The sequence below is a fragment of the Eupeodes corollae genome, chromosome 1 (assembly GCF_945859685.1).
Source record: "Eupeodes corollae chromosome 1, idEupCoro1.1, whole genome shotgun sequence".
Classification (NCBI taxonomy): domain Eukaryota; kingdom Metazoa; phylum Arthropoda; class Insecta; order Diptera; family Syrphidae; genus Eupeodes; species Eupeodes corollae.
In genome coordinates this window covers 130,399,057-130,404,876 of record NC_079147.1, presented here as the reverse complement: position 1 = coordinate 130,404,876, position 5,820 = coordinate 130,399,057, and the positions used below count along the sequence as shown (strand labels likewise).

At 30.9% G+C, this 5,820-nt stretch overlaps 1 pseudogene; it reads left to right on the top strand.

Annotated features, from left to right (window-relative positions):
- Positions 1 to 1,748: 1,748 nt before the first annotated feature.
- LOC129941905 (viral IAP-associated factor homolog) lies at positions 1,749 to 3,413 on the top strand (annotated as a pseudogene).
- The last annotated feature ends 2,407 nt before the right edge of the window (positions 3,414 to 5,820 follow it).

Below are 5,820 nucleotides of genomic sequence, written 5' to 3'. Positions count from 1 at the left end.
CTTATTCTTCATTGGGCCCTTGATAATCAATATATAATTCAATGAGATTTCATTTCATTTTTTTAAGTTTTAAAATATCATTTAGTGATATTTGAGGGTAAAAAATAAATAAATTATTTAATAATATTATTATACATGTATATTACATACTATGTGCATTATTATTGGTAAAAACTTTACTAAAATATTTGATTTTTGGTAATGTCATTGGAAAATCAAATTATTGCATTCTCTTCAAAGCCTGTTTCTGATTTTTGTTTTGAATAATGTTACTTTTGAAAATATTCTTTCAAAGTTGGCTGAAGAACGTGGCAGTGAGAATACCTCAAAAACAAATTAAGGCAGGAGTGGATATGTCAAGCTATCAGTTTGATATGTGCAACATACTTCCAAAATTCTTAAATGTCATTTTCGTTTGATTGGTCATTTGTTTTAATGTTTGAATTCACTAGATGCAATATCTATCTCTTGATAACAACCTTCGCCCACTAGATTTGGAGAATGTTTAAAAAGAGGAAAAATTGACATTTTTGTTTAGAATATTTGTTATTGTTGAAGTTGAATCTGAAATATTTTTGCTTATTACCTTCACTTAAGAAGGACAAACAATGGCATTGAAAGTGTTGAACAATTTGTTTGTCAACTTTTTCTTTTACGCCTTAATACATGTACCCATATGAAAGTTGATTTCTGGAGCTTATTTAATCTATATCTATTAAAATTTAGTTTTCAACAAATTATTGGTTTTCTTTTTCTTTTTTGAATTAAGAATTGAAAAATCATGAGATTTTCAATAAATTCATGACATGGGGATGTGAAATCATGAGATTCGGTAACACTGCTGGTATTTGCCTCGAGTAAATGAAGTTCAAAAGAGAAAGAAGAACGAAAAGATTAAACAGACATCAATCTATCTGAACAACAAAAATTTTTGACAAAAACACTCTATATGAAGATATAAATCCTCGGTAGACATCTTGGTTTGCCAAGAAGCCAAACCGTAAAGTACTATTCACATGAGCACGACCAACGACCAACGAATGAACGAATATTCGTCGATTTTGACGTTTCTTTCACATGAGAGTTTTTAATTCGTCGCGAATGAAGCCACAGCCGAACACCATTCACCACCGAAACCAAAATAAGAATGATTTTTTAGGTTAAATACGCGCGATTATTTTATTCGTTGCGAGTGTGGATTATGTGGAACGCGAATAAAGTTTGAAAGTTCGTATCAACTATAATTTTTTTCGCGACGAATAAATTTGTTTTCTTAAATTTAATCATATATTATATTGAAAAGTAAAAGTATGTATCATAAATCAAATATAAACTATATTGCTATCGTTTTGTTAAGAATTTGTGTGGAAATATGTCTTCAAACGTATATAAACTCACATTTTGTAATTCATTCGTCGTTCGTTGGTCGCGCTCATGTGAATACTACTTAAATCAGCCATATAAACTTTTTCATATTAGCGTCTCCTCTAATTTATTAAATTTCCCGAAAAAAAACTTAGTAAGTGTTTCTATGTATGCGTGCAAACACACCAATATTTCTCGTTGAATTCTTTCACATTACAAATACATAATGTAAACAAATGGGTTTTGGAGGGTGTTACGTACGAAGGATTTATATCTTTATGAGTGGGTTTTTGGGTTTTTGCTTAAATGAGTTTATGAGTCCGATTTCCGGTTGGTAAACCAATATGGCTACCGAGGATTTATATCTTTACAAGAGTGTTTTTGGGTAGAAATTTGCTTGCGTGTTTTTGAGTTTTGTCTTTATACTCTTTCTTTGTTTCTTAGATTTGCTTCATTTTATTTCGATGTTGATAAATGAATGATGAATTAAAATATTTAAATGGAGCAAGAATTTAACGACTGAGCTCATTTTGAAATGCACCCTATTCTTTATAATCCATGCCATCCGGAGTATATCAACAGGGTCAAAAAACAGGCCTTCTGATGCACTGAAGCCTTTTGATCCAAATATAGCAAAGTATTTAAAAAAAGGAAAAATTCATACATTTCGCATTCAATTCTTCAATTCTGTAGAGTTCCGTGAAACGGAAGAGTTGAAGAAGAGTGGAGCTGGTGCAGATGACTTGCATGAGTCTAAGAAGATAAAATGAAAAATTAAATTCATATTAACGCGCAATACTGAAATGCGAAAAAGGATTCGTATAATAACGAGCGCGCCACGGAATGAATTTTCAAAAGAAAATATCCAAGAGTTGTTAAACTCACGCGCCGTGTAAGTACGGTATTACACAGCGTATATGTTTAAGGCGCATTAATCTGTTATTTTGTTTTGAAAAGTCATCCGGTGATCCATAGAGGAAATATATTATAATATAATAATATATAATATATAATATATTTCCTCTATGCGGTGATGCGCGCATTATTACATGAAGACTTTTCGAATTTTTAAATCAAAGCATTATTTTCATAGACACACCATATAAAGACCGGAATCTTTCGTACGTTTTACCCTACAACACCCATTTGTTTACATTGTTGTATTAGTTATTTTGACATAACGTCCATTTTGAAATGTGAAATCCAACAACAATTCGTAGCGGTGCATTAACTTGTCTTGACAAGTTTTTTTTATTAAATTGCTGTGGTGAGAATTTTAGATTTGATTTTAGCTGTCAAATGACGCATTTGTTGTTTTGTTAATTTATTTAAAAATGCAGGATCCAAAAGAATATTCCGAATGGAAAGATGTCTTCCGTGCAAAAGGTATCCTTCCACTCATGCTCGATTATGCCATTGAGAAGCGAACTGGTGTTGAGAAGCAGAAAGATATCGAAGACATGAACATGGACGAATGTGAAGACTCTCAAGACGAAAGTGTTCGCGAGGAATATCGTCACAAACGAATGGCATAGATGCGAGCATTCGCAGACAAGGCCCTTTTCGGTTCAGTGTGGGAAATTTTTGGACAAGATTACGTCAACGAAGTGACCAAAGCTGGAGAAGGTATCTGAGTTGTGTTGCATTTGTACACAAATGGTGTGCCGCTCTGTTCGCTCATACACTACCATATGCAACAGTTCCTGCGGTCGATAGCCACCACCTGTATCCCAAATTTAATAGAGAAGCAACAGTGACAACAGTGTTTATCTATTTTGAAGGCCAAATGAGAAAGCAATTCATTGGTGCCTTGGAGCTTCATTGTTAAAAATTGACCACCGATGAACTGGAATTCATGTTCGGTCAGTGTGGTTCAATTCCAACGGAAATCAAGGAAGATTCCAAGAAAGAAACTCGTGATAAATGCTCAGCGACCTGGAATCCGTTGATTTCTATTGACTTCGCAATTAAGAAGAGATAATGTTAGATTTTTAATATTTATTTTTGTGTTCGAATGGATTTTTATATATTCAAATAGTAATAAAAAAGAAAATTGAAGCATAGGTTCTACGAACAATTAAAAGCCGAATGCAAATTTTAATAGTGTTTTATTAACTCCGAGTCAAGCGAAAAAAAAATTAATGAAAAATGCCTAAACATTTTTAATAGGAAAAAAAACATTAGAACTCCCTTGGACTTCAAGGATTCCCAGGAAGGTATAAACCATTCCTGTAGGTACACTATTGTTCCAAGGCTACGACCAAATGAATTCCAATGTTTGCATTTTTAAACATTTTCGGTAGGAAAATACGAACATTGGAATTCATTTGGACGTGTCCTTACAATTTTTTTTGACTTTTACTAAAAAAAGTGAATACAAAGTGTTGTGATTTATTGAACACTCTTTTAGCCGATTTTAATAACAATATAATATTAATATTGCTTTGGGCAATAATCAACAAAGAAAGGGAAATAAACTGTTAGTAAATTATATGAATTATGTTTTCAAAAAAACAATTTAAGCTAAATGATAAAATTTTTTAAATAAAGAAATACAAAAACGAATCTTGCTAATCGAAATATTTAAAAAATCAGAATTTTTGTTGACGTTTTCAAACTCACGTCGCCGAAATAAATAGTAATTTTATGTGTGATGTTGAGGTGTTGTCACACTTTTATCATTTTTTTCAATTGAAAAACTTAACTTATAGTGAAATTGTTAGAACTAAGTCACTGTTTTGTAGTTATAAAAATAGTTTTAGGAAATAGTCATCGTTTTTAAATTCGGGAAAAAAAGAATTATTATAAAATTCAAAAAAAGAACATTTTTGGAATGTATAATTTTACATTTAAATCTAAAAAACAACAATGTTTTACATTTTTGCTATTATATTTCAAGTTTTCTTTTCATAATACAACAAATGTCTTGTTCAGACAATTTTAGTGTTTTATTAAATTAAAAAGTCTATTATACGTACTGCACACTTTTGAATATATGTAGTAAAGTTAAAAATTAACAATTTCTGACCACTTTCAATCACAGAGTCATCTAGCCAATGTTTCTTTTGTATTCAAATAAGCAAGATTTAAGAAAAAAATAATATATGCCCGGTATATCTTTATCCATATTGGATTATTACAATCAAAAAAAGACTACGTAAATACTCAAGCAAGGAAAAAATAATTTAAATAAAATATTTTTTTGGTAATTTTCTCAAGAACTAGAAGACATAAAATCATGTTCTTTTCAGTTTTTGATAAAAAAAAATATTAGCCATGCATTCTAAAAACAATAGTAAATAAAAAAAATTTTAAAATCACACTTTAAACCTTTTTGTACCCTTTTTTGCCAAAATTTTGAGTTTATAGCAATTTTTTTTCAAAAACTATGCAATCAACACACGTCATTAGTAATTAGAAAATGTGAACAAAAATATAATAATGTCGCATTTCAATAAATTCAGATATGAACATGTTGTTTTCCTTATAAGTGATTAATGTCTAAGAAACTATAAGTTCTTTGTTTAACCATATTTGATGACAGTTTACAGCAAAAGTGTTTTTCAATGTTAGTTAGTTGGCATCTGAGATGATCTTATAAATAAATATTTTTTAAAAATATGATATCTCAACAGACTATTTTAATTTGCATAGTTTTGACTTGATTTAAAAACAAGCTAATAGACAAAAGTGTCGGCTTTAACGAAATTTATAAAACTTAGTTGAAAGTATTACAATTATTTTTTTCCATTTAGAGTTCACATATATCCTATAGTAAAAAATGCTTTGTTTTTAACTGTTCTATACAATTCCGTCATCAAACTTTGTTGCCTGAGTTATCGTACTCTTCCCAAAAAATGCAATACCTAATGTCGCCGTAGCCACTAGGTGCCGCCCCTAAAGAATTCATTATAACTATTCCTCATTTTCGTGGTGAACTTTAGAGGGTGGTGAATTGATCTTAGCAGTGGTGAATTGATGTTAGACTTAAGGGTGCGTGTAAGTAGACGTTTCAGCTTGTAGGCAAACCAGAATGACAGATTTGTTTCCGGTCCTTATATGGTGTGTCTATGGTTTTGGTCAAAAACACTCTATTAAAGATATAAATCCTTCGTACGTATCACCCTCCAAAACCCATTTGTTTACATTGTTGTATTTGTAATGTGGACGAATTCAACGAGAAAAATTGACGTGTTTTCACGCATCCATAGACACACTTACTGAGGTTTTTGGGGAAATTTTAATAAATTAGAGGAGAAATTACACGCATACTATGAAAAAGTTTATGAGGCTGATTTCCGGTTTAGCTTGTAGGCAAACCAAGATTTCTACCGGGGATTTATATCTTTATATAGAGTGTTTTTGGTTTTGGTTTTGAATTGATATTTTGCTTTGAATTCGGAAGTGTTCCGCAACATGTAAAATGTAAGGACGCGTGTTGTGAATCGCGTTGAT